This window comes from Notamacropus eugenii, chromosome 3, assembly GCF_028372415.1.
Source record: "Notamacropus eugenii isolate mMacEug1 chromosome 3, mMacEug1.pri_v2, whole genome shotgun sequence".
Lineage (NCBI taxonomy): Eukaryota > Metazoa > Chordata > Mammalia > Diprotodontia > Macropodidae > Notamacropus > Notamacropus eugenii.
The window spans coordinates 435,014,828-435,035,676 of NC_092874.1; the positions used below are offsets into that span (position 1 = coordinate 435,014,828).

General features: G+C 39.8%; 1 protein-coding gene across 1 annotated transcript in view; it reads right to left on the minus strand.

The window, feature by feature from the left end:
- ATP2B2 (ATPase plasma membrane Ca2+ transporting 2) overlaps nt 1-20,849 on the minus strand; it is a 666,717-nt gene that overhangs the window by 548,498 nt on the left and 97,370 nt on the right. Inside the window, exon 2 of the mRNA XM_072598490.1 lies at nt 15,890-15,941. The gene's annotated coding sequence lies outside the window, so the exon portion shown is untranslated. The remainder of the gene's footprint in view (nt 1-15,889; nt 15,942-20,849) is intronic.

Below are 20,849 nucleotides of genomic sequence, written 5' to 3' on the forward strand. Positions count from 1 at the left end.
CCAGGAAATAAGCAATGAAAACAACAGTCTTCTGACTCCAAATTTTCCACTGTACCACACTGCCTACCCATATCCAGGGATATGCTGTTATTATGTTTCCAAGGTCTCTCTATCTACATGGAGAGCATCATAGATATCCATTCAAAAGTCAGAGAAAGCAGGCTTACTTCAAAACTTTTAAGAGTTGCCATTTTTTTAAAGATGGCAGGTTTTTAACTATAAATACTCAGAGTACATCAAAATACCCGTGGTTAGTCTTTAAAATTTTGTCAAAATCAATCAACTCCTTCAAAATAATTATTACAAAATGTGTAAATGTCAACTCCCAAGTGTGTCCTTCAATACCTTGCTACCTTTGATACAGATATACCTAAGAGAACAGGAAGGATCTCAAAAGGTCTTGTCATGGATAACACTGTCACTGCCCTTCTGAAAAAGTCATTAATGCCCAATCATTTTAGTGTTCTTTAACACTAAACACTAATACTGCAGCTTTGAGCATAACCTGGCATGAAAGTCTTCCCTGAGGACATACACAGAAAACAAGGGAACACATAAACACAAAGGAGAAACCACCCAAAAATAGGAAGAAAGGAAGGAGGAAAAGAGAGAAAGATGGAATGAGGAAAAGACATAGAGATAAAATGAATGAAAAAGGAGAGAAGGAGAGAAAGCAAGAATAAGAAAAAAGAAATAAAGGTGAAAAGAAAGATATAGAGAAAAATGTATAACAAAGAGAGAGAAGGAAAGAAAGAAAGAAAGAAAGAAAGAAAGAAAGAAAGAAAGAAAGAAAGAAAGAAAGAAAGAAAGAAAGAAAGGAAGGAAGGAAGAAAGAAAGAGAAAGAAAGAGTTGTATTGGTGTTAATCTTTACATTCCATTTATTTCCAGGTATCTCCCACAGCCTCCACCAAATGAGCCCTCCCTTATAAAAAGAAAAACAATTAAGTAAAACTAGTCAACATGATGACAAAAGAGCAGTGTACATAGCAGCCACATGCTCCATCAAGAGTGGATACACTTCTTCCAATTTTCTCAAGGGCCAATATAATGAGGAATAAGAGTTAACATTTATAAAGTGCTTTAAGGCTTGCAAATTATTTAACATATCTCATTCAATCCTCACAACTACCTTTGAAGGAAGTGCTATTATTATTCTCATGTTACAAAAGAGGAAACTGAGACTGAGTGAGGTTAAGTGTCTTGTCTAGAATTACATGGTTAGAAAATGCCTAAGGCAAAATTGGAAGCTAGGTCTTCCAGCCCCCGTATCTGGGGATCCATCAACTGTGCTACCTCGCTGTTCCTCTTGGTCATTACAGTTACTCAGCATTTAATTTCATTTCAGCATTCTTCTCGTTTATACTGCTGTACTCATTGTTCTTTTGTCTGCCCACCTCATATTAATTCATACAAGCCTTTCCATGTCATCTCATTCTTTCTTTGTCATCTTTCCTGCATCTGTTTCTGTAAAATGGGAGCATAGTGGGCAGACTAAGAACACCATTCCAGATGCTCTGACTTTTGTTGCTTTTTACCTTAATTGTCCAAGATCCTAATCCAAGGATCTAAAATTTGTCCCTTAGATGAATCAAAACATTATGTATTCTCTCTCAAATTAGCAATTCATTCACCATCACCACAAACAGGAGATAATATGATGAGTACCAATTGTCTCAGCTTGGCTGCAGTATTGAGTCCAACTGGTTTATAATAATTCAATTCAATTTTAAAGTATTTATGAAACACTTACTAAGTGTTGAGCTTTGAGTTAGGTGCTGGGTGTACAAAGATATTTAAAATGAAACAATCCTTCCTTCAAGGACATTACTCTATTGTTGCAAGCAGCAGGTACACAGATGGGTACATATAAAAATAAACAATAAATATGAAGTAATTTGAAGGAGATAGCACTAGCAACTGATGGGGGGGGGGGCGCGGTCTGGAAAAGCCACATATAGGAGATGGCACTTGAGCCTTGAAAGGAGCTAGGCATGGCAAGACACAGAGGTGATGAAGCAAGGCATTCCAGGTATGGGGGACAGCCGAAAAGCCATATTGAAGGAACCACAAGTAAGGTGCTTTGACTGGAATATACAGAACATGAGGAAGAGTACTATATCACCAGTCTAAAAAGAAAGGTTGGGGCCATTGTGAAGGGCTTCAGATACTGAACCGAGAAGTTTATACTCTACTCTTAAACCACTGAAAGACCTTAAGAAAGGAAGTTCCATGGGCAGAAAGACAGACTAGAAGGCCAATTAGAAAACTGCTGTGATAATACAGGGGAGAGATGATTGTGGTGTGAGTATCAAGAAGGGGACTGACACAAGACACGTTGCAAAGACAAAATCAACAAGACTTGGCAAAAGATTGGATATGGGTAGTGAGGGAGAGTAAGGCATTATAGACAACTCCAAGGATGTGAGCTGAGAGACCAAAAGGTTGGTCATTTCAGAGATACTGAAGTTAGGCAAGTGGAGTTGGAAGGGTAACAATGATTTCCAGTTTGGGACGTGTTTTTTAGATCCCACAGGACATCCAGATGAAAAGAAGCCGCAGATAATTGGTGATGGGGGACTGGGGCTCAGGAGAAATATCAAGTCTGGATATGTAGATTTTGAAGTCATCTGCACACGTATGAACAACATATATGAAAAACAACAAAAACACAGATATGAAACTGAATACATGCTGCTCAAATAAAGACACCTAGAAAAAACATGTAGAGAAAGGAAAATGTGAGCAACATAATGTTGATATGTGCATAGCAGGCAAGACAAGGATGTTGTTCAGTCATTTTTCAATCATGTCTGACCTTTTCTTGACCCCATTTGGGGTTTTCTTGGCAAAGATATTGGAGTGGTTTGCCATTTGTTTCTTCATGTCACTTTACAGATGAAGAAACTGAGGCAAACAGGGTAAAATGACTTGCCCAGGGTCATACAGCTAATAAGTGTCTGAGGCCAGATTTTAAACTCAGGAAGATGAGCCTTCTTGACTCTTAAGTGTGGCACTCTATCCACTATGCCACCCAGCTGCCCTAGGATGATAATACAGCAAAAGGAGACAGAAGGAGTTGCCATCTAGGTTAGAGACCCAGGAGAGCAGTTCTGAAAATGCAGGGAAGAGAGAGAATCTAGGAAGAGGAATCATCTGGAAGGAGGAGATAGTCAACAGTATAAACACTGAAGTCAGATAAAGAAGGATTGAGAAACGACCAGTGAATTTAACAGGACATCATTGGTAACTTGGGAGAAATTCATTTCAGTTAAATGTTAGGGTGTAATGTGCTGAGAAGTGAATGGGAAGTAAGGAAATGGAGGTGGTGGTTTTATAGAGTTTTTTCTAAGAGTTTAGGTGCAAAAGTAAAGAGAGATATAGAGCTTGAAGGCATGGAAGGGTCAAGTGAGGATTCTTTAATGATGTGGGAAATCTGTGCATGTTTCAAGGTAGCAGGAAATGAGCCAATGGCTAAAGAAAGATTGAAAATTACAAAGACATGGTCTAAGGGAATGAGATCCCAGGGGAAATAGAAGAGATGAGATAAAAAAAAAAAACACAAGTAGAGCAGTTATAAATTCAGGTAGAAGAACTGCCTTATTCTCTAAGACTGGAGCTAAGAAAGAAAGAAGACAATATTGAGGGGGTTTGAAATCTAGAATTGGAAAGAAGAAATTCAAAACCAATGGCCTCAGTTTTCTTGATGAAATATGAGGCAAGATCTTTTGCTGAGAAGAGAGGGAAAAGGGAGTGGTATCGGTGGCTTGAGAGAAATTTGTAAGATATGCCAAAGGAGTAACAATGAGTCAATCTGAGAAGAGTAGAGGAATTTCCATGCAGTTGTAAGACCCCAGATGAGATATGTAAATTTGTGATGGATCTAAGTCCACATGGTTGTGTGGCTTCCTCTAGCAGCATTTAGTAGTACTCTCTCATGAGGAAAAAAGGTGGATAGTAGTGGGGATAATACAAGGTTGGAGTTTGGAAAGAGATGAGCAGTAACAGGCTAAGGGGGCAAGGGATTCAAGTGGAGAGGACAGATTAAAGCTGAGCTGATTAACTATGTCATCAGGAATTCAAAAGAAGGAAAGTGAGGCCAGAGCAAGAGTGACAGACTGGGAATATGATAGGTAGAATATCTAGTGGTAAGGAAGAGAAAAAAGTATGAGAGGAATAAGACAGGGGAAAAGATGGAAGGATAGGAGATTATCATCAGATAGAGAAATTGCAAAGTTCTGAATCACAGACATATGGAATACTTGTTTGTGATGATGACATCAAGGGTATATCCATCTTTCTGAGAAGGAGAGATCATGGGAGTTGCAGAGGCTGATGAAGGAGAAAGCCAGGAAGTACTAATAAGACTTTGCTATCTTAATTTTCTCATTGGTTTCAGAAACTCAGTAAGTAAAATCCCTCTACCATTGTGGATAACTGACTGATCTGCCACATGGAGAGTTGTCAAACACACCACCATGTTGGTCCTAATATAGGTGCTACCCATTAAAACAAAATTTCTTCAAAAGAAAAAAATAGAGAATATGCTAAAAATATTACAAAAAATTACCAGACAATATATATTTACCATGAAATTTGTTTGTTTTGTTCTACATTTAAGTGCCCAGATAAAAACAAAATGGTTATACCTTGGTACATGCTGGCTTCCCCATTGAACAACCTCCATAATTCCCCTAATCTGCACTTTCACAAAAGGCTGCCTATACCCATGATCTAATTATCATATACAAGTGCCCCATGTCTATGATTTGCCACTTTGATCTCTCATACTTTCATCTCTCCCTAATTTAATTAAGCATTTATTAACTATCTACTATACATAAAAATAAGAAGTAGCAGCACAGCATAGTGAAGAGGAAGCCAGGCTCAGAATCAAAAAGAGCTAGATTCAAGTCCGAAACATACTGCCTGTGTGATGTCGGGAAGCTACAATCTCTCAGTGCCCCCTGACAATAATCTAAGACTCTAAACTACAAACAAGTTGCCAATTTGGACAGATAGAAGAAATTTACTCAGCAAGAGTTCCCTGCACCAGTAATATCAGAAGTCTAGACAAAAAAATATTTAAAACACTGCACTTGGCACTGGGAACATAAAGATTAAAATAAAACAGTCCTTGTCCTCTAGAAGCTTACTTTCAACTTGGAAGTCTGCTTTGCCACTCAGAGAATTATTGTAAGAATAAAAGGAGATAACATGTAAAAAGTTTAGAGTCTTATATAACTGTCAGGTGTTGGTGATTATATGAAGAGAACAATAAAGAATTTTTAATAAAGATGATCACTAAGGAACAATAATGTCCCGTAGGCTGTCTGAGGAAGCAAGCTGGCTGCTAGCCATGGTGCTGACAAGGCAGGCAAGTCCACAGGGATGATCACTGGCCAAGGTGCTGATTCATCTAAGCCCCAGGCATTTTGACACCTGTGCACAGTAGGTAAATAAACTATTCCTTCAATGCAACTGTTGCTAGTGAAGGCTGAGGAAGTAAAGATAAAGGTCTATCTATATAAGCTACAATACAAGCAAATACAAACAAGTACCAATATTGGAGTTTCAGCCTTTACTGGTTAAACTACATACACTCTCAGCCTGGTCTTTCTTCAGCAAGGTTATTTCTGTAAGCATATAGAGGAAACCAAGGCAGCTATGGGGTTGGAAAGTAGAAGCAATAATAGGAACATTGTACCAGTCTCTCACCCACTCTGAGCCTGCCTGCAGGCAGCAGATAAAAACAGGAGAGTCAGAACTCTGGTCTCAGTTCGTAGGCTGAACCATTATATTCTTTCAGTTTCATCTCGAAGGAAAAGAGAGATAGTGATGAATCTTTTTCTTCTGCAGTACATTGCCCTTATGTGGCTTTGCGTGTGTATCTGTATCATTTGTCCCTCAGGATATCTTACGTGCCAGGCTATGCTTCGAGATTCTTGAATGAATCTTTAGACACAAGGACCCCTGAAGGACACAAGCAATGCTGAATCTGTGCAGCAATACCTGAGTAGCATCCAACCAAATATATGCATCCAAGAACATCCTCTCTGAGTAAAGTGAGATCACTCTTTCAACATGATCTTTAATTTTACAGAGGCCCAGGATCTTAACACACTTTTCATTCTCTCATCAGAATACATCCAAGTAGCCACCAAACTGTATCAATTTCCCCTTCTACCAACCAGTTCCTCTCTAATTCTTCAATCAAAATAACAGGTCTGTGACCTCATCACCTTATATCACTGTTATTGCCACAGCCTCCTGACCCTAGCTGTCAATGGCCGCCCCACTTGCAAATGGGTCTATTTCTGCATATGAACCTTCAGAGGCAAATGGTATGTTTCCCAAATGTCACTGTGTAGAACACAGAGAGTCCCACATAAGGGCAGTGTGACCCAGCACAAAGATATTAATGTTATTCGAAGGTAATGATTACCCAAAGTGAAAGTTTCATAGGGGGTTTTGAGATCATGTAAATCTACCCTCACATAAAATGTTTAATATTCAATGCTACTAAAATCATTTTAGTACAGAGAAAATCAAGTATAAACTTGTACTTGATGTAAGCTTACATTACTATATGAACAGCTTAGTGTGGTGGAACAAGTATGATATCTCTGAGCAGGACATGGTTGGGAAATATACAAAGCAGGCATAAAATGCCAACACACTGGGGAAATGAAATGAACCACACATAAAAGTCTTTTCCCTACTATTGTCACTGTCTTACCTTCTCATCAGGCTTTGACCTACTGTGCTGAATCTTCACTCCTGAAAACAGTTTTCTGTCTTTATCTCTCATTGGATTTTAATACTCTGAAAAAGCACCAATACTAACCTGTCTTTTGGTTTACGCTTGCTTGGATCCTTATCTAGATCCCATTAGTCTTTCCCCAAGAAATGATTGCCCTTTTGGTCCTCTAATTAATAGCACATCTCATACACTTATTCCCATACACTGTCATATCACAGGTAGATCCAAATTACAGGATGATATATTCGGAATTAGAAAGGATGTTAGAGGCCACAGAGTCCAACTCCCTTCTTTTACAAATAAAGAAAGTGAGGCACAGGTGGGTTAAGTGACTTTTGCAGGTTCATGTAGTGTCTGAGATGGTATTTGGACTCAGGTCTTCATGACTCTAAGTATAATATCCTGCCTACCACCATGTGTGTTCATGTGTTTAGTCATTTCAATCATGTCCAGTTCTTCATGACCTCATGTGGGGTTTTCTCAGCAAAGATACCGGAATGGTTTGCTATTTCCTGCTCCAGTTCATTTTACAGATGAGGAAACTGAGGCAAACAGGGTTAAGCAACTTGGCCAGGGTCACACAGCTAGTAAGTGTCTGATGCTGGATTTGAACTCAAGTCCTCTTGACCCCTGGCCCAGCATACTATCCACTGCACCACCATGCTGCCTATATATTCTGGTAAAAGGAATAAGGAACGAATACAGTAAAAATCTTATAATAGACATCAGTATTACATGGGGTCATTTTCATGAAAGTAAATGGGGAAATTCCTTAATCTCTCCCTCTCCCAGTTCCTCATCAGTAAAAAACAAGGATAATAATAGAACTTACCTCAGAGAGTTGTGGTGAGAACTAAATGAAATAAGCTATGTGAAGCACTTTGCAAACCTTAAAGCTCTATATAAACATTATTAATGATGATCATTTTAGCTCTTTGAGATTCTCCTGCACAGAACTAAATGTGGCTGCCAAATTAAAGAAGGCACTGAACCAAAACATCTTTAATCACTTAATGGACAAGGACAGAAACAGCCTCGATGATGCCATCAAAAAATAAATAAATAGCTTCTTTTTCTCATGGGATATCTCTAATGATGTTAAAATAGCATTTGGACATGATTAGCATTTGGACATGATAACTGGAAAATTCTTAATGATAAAATGGAAGTTTTGAGATTGAATCTGAAAGTCATAATGAACCAATGGTTGGAGATGATACCTAAAATAATCTTGTTTTCCTCCAAGACAAGTTACATCACACATGAAGATATCAAGGAGAAGACTGGCTGAACATGATAAGAGACTTACTGGCATCCTAAAGTCAAAGCTGAATAGGAAAAATGTGTCTAAAGAAATTAACATCTACACAATACCTTAACTGTCTTAAGAAGTATAAAATCATAACAGATTTGTGAAGTAGCCCCCCCAAAATCAATATGCTATTAATGCGACATAGGAGCAATCTCCATAAGGCAACTATAGAAAGATTAATACTTCTCACCAAAATAGAAGAGAATATTGATGTTATTAGAGAAAAAAATAAGTCCAAGACCTACAGAAAGACTTTTGAAACAAGAAGACATCATTTCACAAAGCAATCATAAAGGCTAATAGCAAGTACATGCCATAGAGTTTGTCAAATGAAATTGAACACGATTTACCTCTGGATGGAGCCCATGAAACAGCTAGGATGGAAGGTGGAATAAAAAGGCCCTCCACAGGTAAAAGCCACATGAAATCAGACAATATAATGTCAACAAAGAAGATCTGGACAAAGAGCTGAGTGACATGGAGATGTTCGTGAAAACAGAAAGGTTGGACAGCAATTTAAGACCAGACCATTGGCCCAGAAATTACCAAAGTATTATCCTTAAGGAGCCCAACATGGTTATCAGTGTCAACCATGCAAGGAAATGGTAGAAACTGTGTACTATTTCTGCTGCTGTAGGTTGTAGGCTATAAAATTTTAGCGCCTACCAAATACCTTGCAAGATACGACCTAGGACCTAAAATTAGAGGACAGCTAGGTGGCACAGTGTGTAGAATGCTGGACCGGAGTCAGAAAGAAAGAAAGAAAAAGTTCAAATCTGGCTTCAGACACTTACCAGTCGTGTGACCCTGGGAACTTATTTGCCTCAGTTTCCTCATCTATAAAATTAGTTGCAGAAGGAAATGACAAATCATTCCAGTATATTTACCAAGAAAACCACAAAAGGGATCACAAAAAAGAGATCACAGAGTCGGACATGACTAAAATAATAGAACAACCACAACCTAAAATTATATATCAAAATCTCACTATCTTTCTTGGGCTAAAAGATGACAAATCCTCATACTACAAACACCAATACTGATACTAACAATAAAAGTAACTAGTATTTACATTTGCAATGTGTTTTATAAATATGATCTCATTTGATCCTCCCAACAATCCTGGAAAGAAGGTACTATTTTATCCCCATTTTATAGATGAGGAAACTGAGGAAGGCAAAGGTTAAGTGACTTAGCCAGGTTCACCTAGCAAAGAAGAATTGGAGGTCAGATTTGACTCAAGGTCCACTGTGCCACCTACCTTGTTGTACACTATCTTGGAACCAGACCATTTTCACGGTTTAACAATTGGCCAACATTCACCTGGATAGAATAACGCTGATCCTCAAAAACTCGAGCACATTTTAACAGATATTACCTTACCAAATATTCATAGTCTTCAAGCTACATGGAATGAAGAGGTTTCAAAATATAAAAGCCAAGCAGATAAGAATAAAATCATGTGGGACCAGAACAAGGTACATATTATCCCTGTTGTTCTGTCTACTACTGGAATTGTACTAAGGATGTTTGTAATGAGCCTCCAGAGGATGTTCTTATAACCTAGCACTTTATTCAACTATAAAAAAGCAATTTTTTTATCCACCTGTGTAATATTTGCCAGAACATTAAATATTTTTAAAGAATAGGTTGGTGATTCATTTTACAACTATTTCTAACTGAATCACATTAAAAAAAAATAAGGAAATAACATCATTTACATATCATTTTAAGTTTTTCAAAGTGCTTTACATACAATATCTCCTTTGATCCTCCTTACAAACCTATGATAAGGATGCAACATTTCCTATATACATCCCTTCTTTCCACTTACACAGTCTTAACTCTAGTTAAGGCTCTCATTTCTCACCCAGACTACTGCAAGAGTCTTCTAAGTGGTCTCCATATTTCAATCCATTATCCACTCAGCTGCCAAGGTGATTTTCTAAAGCACAGTAGCTTATTCATAGGCACACATCTAGTAAGTATTAGAGGGGTCCATTTGAACCCAGAGCTTCCCTCTTCCTGGTTGAGCATTTCTTCGCTATATCACAATAGCTCTCTGAGTAGACAGATATTAGAATAAAAGATGGGCTGGTTTGGTTGCTATAACCGTACTTGAAAGCTATCAAAACCTGATGAGATACAGCAGAGGGGGAAAAAATCACAAAAAAATTAATGTGTTGTCCTGTACCAACGATGACGCAGGGTTTTTTAAACATTTACCCAGATGACTTTTATTCATCTTGTACAGCTCAGCTACAAATGTGTTCAGGTCCCCATCAATCCTTCCTGATCCCCAGGGCAAAGCTCAGAACTGAGTAAAATTCTTTTCTGCCAAATGAACCTGTCTGTCACCAGTGAAGACAATACCAACTTCCCCAGCTCTTTTCTATGCTGTCTCTGCGGTTAGTCTTTGTCATGTGATTACACAGGCAATTTTAAAAGGTAGTATGGCATAGTGAATAGAATGCCAGTCCTAGAGTCAGGAAGACCTGGGTTTGAGTCTTGCCATAGTAGAAAGAATGCTGGTTCTGGAGTTCAAATCTCACCTCTGATGCTTAATACCTATGTGACCTTGGACAAGTCACCCACTTATCAAGACCCCCATTTCATATCTGAGGGAACTGAGGCAGTCAGAGGTTAAGTGTCTTGCCCAGGGTCACAAAACTAGTAAGTATCTGAGGTTTTATTTGAACTCAGCTTTTCCAGACTTCAGGCCCAGTGCCCTGTCCACGCAACACCCAGCTATCTCCAATAGACAAGATGAGGAAACTGATTAGAAAAGGAACATTGGGGAGAGGGAAAGTAGACTCAAGGGTCCACAAGCAGAAGGGCAGATGGCAGTCCAATCTAATTTGGGGGATGGCTGAGAGATGTACTAGGAGGAAGTATTAGAATGAGAAGATCAGAGATATTGAACTTGAAGGTACTTCAGAGGCCATCTGTTCCAAACCCCTTATTTTTCAGGTGAGGAAAATGAGGTTCATCAGGGTTAAGTGACCAAGGACACTCAGGTAGTAAATTGAAGAGGCAGGATTTGAACCCAGATTCTCTGACATCAGAGCCTATGATTTTTCCACTGTGCCACACTACTGATAACTTTTAAAAAATTTTTAACTTTTTAAAAAAACTTTTAAAAAATCTTTTTAAAAAAAACAAAACTCAGAAGCCAGCCCATATGTATGAGGCAAGAATTCTCTCTATGGCATTCAGTCAGTCTCTTCCAGTGGGGGGAACTTGCTATCTCCCAAGGCAGCCCATTTCCCAAATCTTGAAGTAGTATATAAATTTAAGGAGGTGCATCTTTCAGACTTTGACAGATTTGTAGGTCCTAAGGAGAAGGAATAGATATAATGTGAGTCTTTAAGTAGCTGATTTGCAAAGTCAGGAAAACAGCAGAGAAAATAACTTGCAACCAGAACATAGATTGCCTAGGTACCTTGTTTACCGGTCACTCATTTGCATAGGGCAAAAAGAGAGAATTAAGAGTTAAATAACTGGGGAATGCCAAATTCCAAAGCTATTTGGTGAACATTAGGCAAATGACCATAGTCTACAAGATAAAGACTTAGAAAATGTCCTGGGTAGTCACCATAAATTAAAGAGAGATCTCTCATAGCCTTGAGTCAGGAAGAATCAAGAAAAGAAGATATAGTTTTCTGTACTGTGACCTGCTTCCTGAAAAGGAAAAAAGAAAACCTTTGGGCTCATCCAAGGCAATAAAAAAATAGAATGGTTTCTGCTAAACCTAAGCCAAGAGTCTTTACTAGCAGGGCCATAGCTGAGTTTGACATAAAAAGTGTTGGAGAATACAGCTTTTATAAAGGAGTAAGCCTAATTGAGTGGAGGCATAGGCTATCTCTAATAGCAAAGTGGCCACTTGTAGGAGTCCAATATATCAACCTTTCCAAATGAGATGCTGCACCCTATAAGGAGTTAGCCCAGACCAGTTCAGCCTATCAGCACAACCACCCACCTAGCTCTGATACTATGCCCAGTAGTGAATTGGTGTATTATGGTTTAAAGAAATGAAAAGACATTGGGGACCCACAGTTACAGAGGCAGAAAGGGCATTGGGACTCTGCAGTTTTGGAGTTCTGAGTTGCTTCAGCTACAAGGGTTCACTATACATGTGCCTCAATCTGAGTGTGCTTTCATTTTGTGCCCAGACTCCTTCTCAGACATTGTGGGTATTGATAAGAGCATAACTTAGCTTTATAAGCAAGATTTGTAGCTACTACTCTTGCTATTCCATTTGACTAAATACCTTTAAGACTTCATTGAATCTACTCAATGAACATTAATAGAAGCACATTGGTTACCTGATATATCAGCTGTCTCTCTGGAGGACTAAATACAAGTTAGTAGGGGAAAATGACCCCAGATGGTAATGCTACTTTAAGCCATAATTATAATTAAACTTCCTTTTTTGAGTAGCTCTACTAATAAAAAATGTCTTTCTTAAATTGAGCCAAAGTCTTAATTCCTGTTTCTTCCACATATAGATCCCAGTTCTATGTTCAGTGACCAAGCTAAAAAAGGCTAATTCCTCTTCACTAAGAATACCCTGTGGAATTCATTGGATCTGAACCTCAGGTCTTTTTTTCTCATAACCACCTTGCTGCAGACAACCTTTCTAATATGAGTCACTACCTATGAGATGGGGAGACCCCACAAAGTACCTGGCAAAGATATTTACTCTAAGCTGAATCACTGTACCCCAGAGAGAGCTCTGTCAGCCAGCCGACAGGCTGAGATGAATCTGGGAGACATAGCCAGAAGCAGAGGGAGCAAAGTTCAGAAGGTACAAGAGACTCAAAGTTCAGTCCCAGCTCTGCCACTTCTGGCTGTCTGACCTTGGGAAAATCACCTCCACTCTCTGCACTCTCCTTTCTTTTTGCTGTCAAATAGGAATGAGAATCCCTGCCCTGCCTCCTCCACCAAGTTGTTGGGAGGGACAATCCAGTAAGATGGGAGATGAGATAGCACTTTGAAAAGTCAGAGATATGCGTAGGGTGATAGCAAGAGCTCCTCGATGTGTCTTCAGGGAGATATTTTTATCTTCAGTAAGTATTTTACATGGAAACTCCCTATAAAATCTTGACAGTTTCTCCCAGTATAGAAATTCCTCCCATCGCTTCATGATTTCTTCCTTAGTCACCCAGCAGTGTGATGAGGACATGGCTCCCGGGCAGACAGCCTTGCCTTTACTTAGCAGCTGTGTGATCTTGGAAGAGTAGCTTAACCTTTGCAGATCAGGAGGTGAGCTGCATAGGTGGATGGGGTCTCCATACCAATGAAATCCAGGTCTAGTCCTTATTACTGTCCCCCAATGCTTGACCCTACTGGTGAGGTCACCAAGGCCATGCCTGTGCAGCACAAAATCTCAAAGGTTTGATCAGACTAGCGAAACTCAGAGCATGGGTCTGTCACCCTATTAGGGGAATAACCTCGTGAAGCCCCAAAAGGTTAATAAACAGTGAGAGCCTTACCTGCTCCCCCTCTGCCCAGTACAGTGGAAAGAACACACTGGCCATTGTCAGGAAAAACTTCCTAAAAATTAATTACCCAAGTGGAATAAGCCACCTAGACAGGTAGTAAGCTTGCCATCCCTTAAGGGCTTCAAACAGAGGCTGGATGGCCACAGATTTAAAGCTAGAAAGGAACTCAGAAGTCATCTAGTCCAACCCCCTTATTTAACAGAGAAGGAAACTGAGGCTCAGGAAAATACAGTCACTTGCAGAAAAAGAGATAACAATGAGCAGTTTGAACCCGAGCACCAATCCTATGGCTCCAAATTCTGAGTTCTTCTTGCTGTATATGGTTCCCTCTATGTTGGTGCAGAACCTCCTAGGGATAAGCTCCCACCTTCTCAATCATCCCTCATCTCCCAGACCTGAGCTGTTGGTGTGAATCATTTAATAGTGGCATCAAAGTCAAATAGAAAATGGGAAGTGCAGCTGGATATTGACTTACAAAACCATGTATTAACATTATCTACATTCTATTGTATCTTTAGGAGGCAGCTAGGTGGCTCATGGTTAGAGTACTGGGCCTTAAGTCAGGAAGACCTGAATTCAAATCCTACCTCTGACACCTACTAGTTGTGTGACCCTAGACGAGTCACTTAACTTCTGTTTGCTTTAATCCACTGGAAAAGGAAATACCAAACCATTTGAGTATCTTCGCCAAGAAAATCCCACAAACAGTATCATCAATGAGGCCACAAAGAGTCAGACACAATTGAACCACAACAAAATTGTATTTTTATTTATTTTGTTAACTAACTCCCAATTACATTTTAATCTGTTGAGGAGTTTTCTATTACTGCCACAGTGCGCCATATTTGACCCCTCTTATGCAGATGACCTCAATAAAACCTACTGACTTCAATAAAACCTACTTTGGTAATTCAGTTTAACAAATACATATTAGGTGCCCACTAAGCGCAAGAGAAGCCCTACTTCATTATCTGGGACAGACCCAGAACATGGGAGTCGCAGTTAGTAATTCTGGTACAGAGATCAAAGCCATATTTTGACTCTTCCTCTAGATCACAGCATCCTAGGGGACCTGACAGATTCACCAATCCAACCTCCAAATTTTACAATGAAGGAAGAGACAAATTCAAAGAAATGAAGTGGTTTGCCCAGGGTTACACAGGGACTTAGCAACAGGGCCACAATGAGGACTCCAATCCCAGGACTCTATTTAGGGATTTAGAGAAAGTGATTCACCTTTTCCAGCTTCTCATTTCCTGCTCTCAGAAATGCGGGGGTTGGATTAGTCGATCAAAGGTGCTGTCCAGCAATTTTGTGATTTTAGAAAACCTTCCCACTGCATCTCTTAAAGATTTCCAACTGGAAAGTTAACAATGTCATATTTCTTAAATAATAATCTAAAATTTAGAAATTTAAAGTGAAAGACCATCCACCCCAATTACTTTCCACACTTGATTCCTAAGATGCCCAGAAAGCTAGCCTAAGAAACAGCACAGCAAAAAAAAAAAAAAAAAAGTTTCCACTCTGTTCTGCCTTTAAGTCTCTTAAAGGGAATGTGAGGAACTTGGCTGTTGACAGCAAGGAGGATTTTCAATGAGGATAAATAATGCAATGTCTATGGGCTCCAGAGACTCACAGGAAATCGAGAAGGCCTGCTTGACAGATATTGCAGGGAAGATTGCCCATCCAATACTTGAGAAAAAATGTTCATCATTAGGTCCTCACCAAAAACGGTTCAGTCAGACTGATATGAATGAATCTCTATTGCCCAAAGTCAGAGCTCACTCCCTCCCTTCCCTTCTGCAACAGGCCTCCCATCCACATACCACCACGAAGTCAAAACTTACCTATCCTGGGTTCCATTCCCATTCTCCTCGCTCTCTGCTACAGATAATCTGATAAATTGATCCTTACCAGAGTGTAAATGGGTAATGATGGTATGACATTACCCATCCCAGATAACCTATTTGCAGAAGCCTGCAGTGCCTTAACCCAAAAGAGTGACTCTAATGGTAGGATTTGGGGCAGGGTAACAAGCCAGCAGAGGGCTGGGAGAAGGGGAAGATATTTTAAACTACCCCCAAATCATACCCAGAGTGGTAGCCACTAAGGCCAAATCCAAGCCCACCCCCAAGAAAACTCATCTTCTATGATTCTTCCAGCAATCTTGACCAAGTTTTTTTAGCAACAGCTGGTTTGCTCAAGCAAAGAATGAGAGCATGAGTATAGAATGAGTGAGGTTTTTACAAAGCAAACTTGGAATTACTCCAAGTTATGATGGGCTTCTGGGAAACAGCACCTCTAACTCTCACCTGTTATCTTGGCTCTTTCTCCAAAGTGGCTGATCTCCAAGAGCACTGCAACCTGCAAACAAGAATGCAGAGACTGTGTCACTGGGAGTGAGCTCTGCAGACCCATTCCTTCTTCCCTCCTTCCTTCATTCATTCATTCTTTCACTCAACAAACACTTATTAAATACTGACTAGATACAAAATTACTGTTGGAGATAATGACAAGTAAGACACCATCGCTGACCTTAGAAGCTTACAAACAAGTAGGAGAGAAAAGAAAAGTAAATGCATAGGTACAATGATTCACGTTAATTCAACAAGCATTTATCAAGCCCTTACTAAGTGCAAAGCACAGGACTAGGCACACAGGATACAAAAATGAAACAGTCCTTCACCTCTAGGAGCTTATATTCTACTGCATGTACACAACATGGAAAATGATTCTGTCACAGGGGAGCAAAATAAACTAAAGGTAGGTCTGGCTTTGCTCATTTGAGGACAAAGAACCTCTCACTTTTTTGCACTCTCATTTTTGCACCAGGCACAGAACTATTTGGCCAATTTCCCACTGGCCTGAGGCAACACCAGCTCAAGACAATGGTTAATATCACCATGATAACCTACCTTTGCAAAGCACTTCACCTCTTGCTGAGGACTCTCATGTACATCATCTTATCTAACACCACTAACAATCCCCTGAAGAAGCACAAAGAGTATCATTCTCATTTTAAATACGAGGAAATCGAGGTTCCACAGGGCTGGCTGACTTGGCACAGTCACAATACCTAGTAAGTATTACAGGATCATAGGATTTAAAGGGGGAAGGGATGGTAGAGGTCAGCTGGCCTGATCCCCTTGTTTGAGGGAGGGGGAAACGAAAACCCAGAGAAAGGAAGTGATTTGTCTAGGGTCACTCAGGAGGTAAAAAACAGAGCCAGGATTAGAATGAGGATTTTCTAATTCCAGATTTATGGATTTCTCTTCCTGGAAGTCTTCAAGAAAAGGATGAATGATAGGATAGTATAGAAAGCATTCTTATTCATGAAAAGGTAAATCTCTCTGTCTCTCTCCTCTCTATCTCTATCTGTGTCTTTCTCTCTCTGTCTCTGTCTCTCTCCTGTCTCTGTCTCTGTCTCTCTCTACCTCTGTCTCTGTCTTTTTCTCTCTCTCTGTCTCTGTCTCTCTCCTCTTTCTCTGTCTCTCTCCTGTCTCTGTCTTTCTCTCTGTCTCTGTCTCTCTCTGTCCCTTTGTCTTTCTGTCTCTGTCTCTGTCTCTCTCTCTCTCTCTCTCTGTGTGTCTGTCTGTCTCTCTCTCACCCTCCCCCAACTGCCCATAGCAACTCAAACCCAGTCCTTCCAGGATTCTTCCCATGATACCATGTTATAAGTATCTCCCATATTGCATAAGAGCTATTATGTATGTTCAGTGTACATAAAGAATACAGAATCTGGTCACAGGATTTGGACCTGGAAGAGGCATCAGCAGCCATTTTCTTCAACTGTCTCATTTTACAGGTGAGAAACCTGAAGCCCAGAGAGGTTATGTGCCTCATTCCAGGTCACCCAGCAGGTCCTCACTCCAGATTCAGTTCTCCTTGCTGACACTGACTCAGGACAAATTCTGGTCCTGCTACTTATTGCTTTTATGACCTTAAATAATTCACTTAACTTCTCTAAGCCTCAGTTTCTTCTTCTCTTCAGTGTTCATTTATTTTCTTGTTTGTTTTTTTGTAGGTAACCACTGGCCCAGGGTCACACAGTAGGTGTCTGAGGCTGGATTGGAACTCAGGTCCTCCTGATACCAGGGCCTGTCTTCTATCCGCTGTACCACCAAGCTGCCCCTTTCTCTCTTTAGTGTTAAACTAAATAATCTCTGGGGTTTTGGGGATGACAGTGACATAATTGGCCACAAACCTTAGAAAGATTACTTTGGTAAATGTTTGGAAGATGAACAAGAGATTGGAAGCAGAGACATGGATTAGGAAGCTATTACAATAACCCAGGTGGGAGGCAGGTGATGTGTACCTGAGAGCAGTGGCCCTGTTAGAGGAGAGAATGGGTGGATAAAAGACAGGTATTGAGGAGAAAGAAATGATAAGACTTGGCAATGGCTTGGCTGCAGAGACTAAAGAAGAGTGAAGAGGTAAGAAATGACTCAAGGTGGTAGCCAAAGTGAATAGAAGAGTTGTGGCATCCTCCGCAGAAATAAAGGAGATCAGAAAAAGCATAAATATGGGAGAACATAAAAAAGCAAGGTTAGAGAAGCCAAAATCAGGACAGAACGTTGATTTTAGTCACATGAAGCAAAGAAAATTAGGTTACCCACTTAGTGTCTGCATGACCTTGGATAACTCACTGAATCTCCCTGAACCTTTTTCCCACAGTGTTATTGTGGAAAAAGTATCATGTAAATTATGAATCATCTTCATCATATCTAGTATGTATATGGCCATTTAAGATTTGAAAAATATTTTACAAATATTATCTCATTTTATTCTCCCAACAACCTTGGGAGAGAGGTACTTTTATTATTCCCATTTTACAAATGAGAAAAATGAGGCAGATGGTGATAAAGTGACTTGCCCAGGATCATACAGCTTATAGGTGGTTGGATTTGAACTCAGATCTTCCTCACTCAAGATCCCTATCCATGTGATTATTGTCGTTGCTGCTGCTGCATAAAGGATAAACAGGGATAACCTTGAGGCTTACATTGAACTAGTACCAAAAAGAACAATGATTTTGCTGCTGCCCCTAGGTTCATTTGCACGTCAAACAGAAACATGGTGGGAGGTGATCCCATCCCTCACACAGCTCCTAGGATGAAGGTGAGGGATGAGTTGAAGGTGCAATCTCCCAAAAGCATTATGGGGACACAGTCTAACAATAAGAGATTTAACAGGAGTTCAATGGAATTTTCTAATCTCAAGTCCATTTACTTTTGGGGGCCCAATACTTTTGGGGGGATCAACACCAGAATAAAAATATGAAAGACAATATAAAGACTTCTAGACTCTACTGGTTAGTATAAGGCTCCCAGCCCTAAGTTAAGCACTAAAATAACTTCAGCCTTTCCTTTGTCAAGGAAGGGCTTACTACCCACTGTATCCCATCAGATGGTAAAAAAAAAAAAACCACAGGAGTCCAAAAGAGATTGAATATTTTAAGACCTAATAGATAATGGCAGAAAACAGCTTAACAATTATGAGACCAGCCCAAAAGATACCAAAGTAAAGAGAGAGAGGAGTCACAATATGGAAAACGCAATGACCAATGGAGACCAAAGATTTAACATTAGAGGTGACATAGGGCAAAGATATGACCAGCGTCCATCGATTACACAGCATTGGAGGCATGAGTTGCCCTGGAAAGAGAAATTTCCAATGTGTGTGTTGCCCCTGTGTATTCCCTGGTCATGTGTGTTGTGTTCTCTATATGTGGATTCCCTGTTTCAATGGATTCTTTGTGAATTTGCCCTCCTTCACAGATGTAGCAACCTACCTGTCCACGGATCTTTTCTTCTAATTCAGGCTGCTATGCTGTTTGATTAAATGTCTTTAAATATTTTGATTATGTTTCAATGTAGTTAATATTATATAATATTTCAGTAGTTGGCACAATATTTCAAGATATAAATAGATTTTAATAGAATTCATTTCTTACGTGATCTTATGTATTATATTTTACGTCAAACTGGCAAAAGGGCCCATGACCAAAAAAGAAAAAAAAGGCTAAGAACTCTTATCCTGATGTTTCCTCTATTTGGCTGATAAAAGTCAGTAAGTGTGTCACTATTAATGAGCTATGGTTTTGAACAGGTGATACATAGAGGGCCTTGATAATGGCATCACTTTCTGGGCACTCACATGTGAAGGGGGCCTGGCTACTACAGTTATAAGAAAAATATGTATCTATCCCAGAGCACCTCAGACAGTACATCCAGTCACTTCGCTTCTTCCTAAGAGCAAAAATGTCTGAGTGAAGCATTAACAAAGCCTATGATTTGAGGGTGACTTTCAGACAATAATGGGTAAATGTCAAGTGAGCTCTCCCAAAATCTCTTTCAAGTCTATCAGCACCTGAACAATACATAAAAGAGTTCAATCCCAGCCGGCCACTGTCAGCAGGGTCAAGAGGAAATACAACTAGTGCATCCCAACAGTTTTAAAAGAACACCATGGTAACCTGACTCGAGATCAGAAATTTAAAGCTGGCAAGGACTTTAGAGGTAGTCAAGTCACAAAGTCATAGAACTTCAGAGTTAGAAGCGACCTGAGAGGCCATCTACAACGTACGTAATGAATGGTCATCCAGCCTTTGCTTTAAGATTTCTTTTGAGGGGGGAAGCCACTACTTCCTGAGACATCCTATTCCAGTTTTGAAGGGAAAGCATGAGTCTCATATATCAAGAAGTTTATTAAGAGACCTAGGTTCATGTCCAGGCTCAGCTACTCACTAAAGGTGTGACCTTGGGCAAGTCACTCAAATTTTCAGAACCTCAGTTTCTTCCTCTTTAAAATTGGGATGATCATGTCTGCACTTTGCATTTTTTCAGAGTAGGAAACTAAGGCCCAAAGAAATGAGGTGATATGTCCAAGATTACACAGCTTAAGAAGCAGAATGAGGACTTGACTCCAAACTCAGGGACCTTTGCACTATGCCCCACTATCATTTTTGACCAGATCCATCTGAGCTTCACACATATATATGTATATAACCTATTCTACAGTTCTGGATGGTGGGCTCATCTCACTTCTCTTTTTTGTCCTGAGTGATTTATCTATCCCCTGGTAACTATTCCTTAGCTTTGACCTCCTTGCCTCCCTACTGTAACCCTGTCCCATATGTGGTCATTAACCTTTTGACCACTATGACAGGAACAAAAATAAGTAGTCTGGCCTAGGATGACCAAGAGCGTGTAGGGGATGGATGTGCAGGGTTACGCCATTTTTATTTCATGAGTATTTACTTATTTATTATTT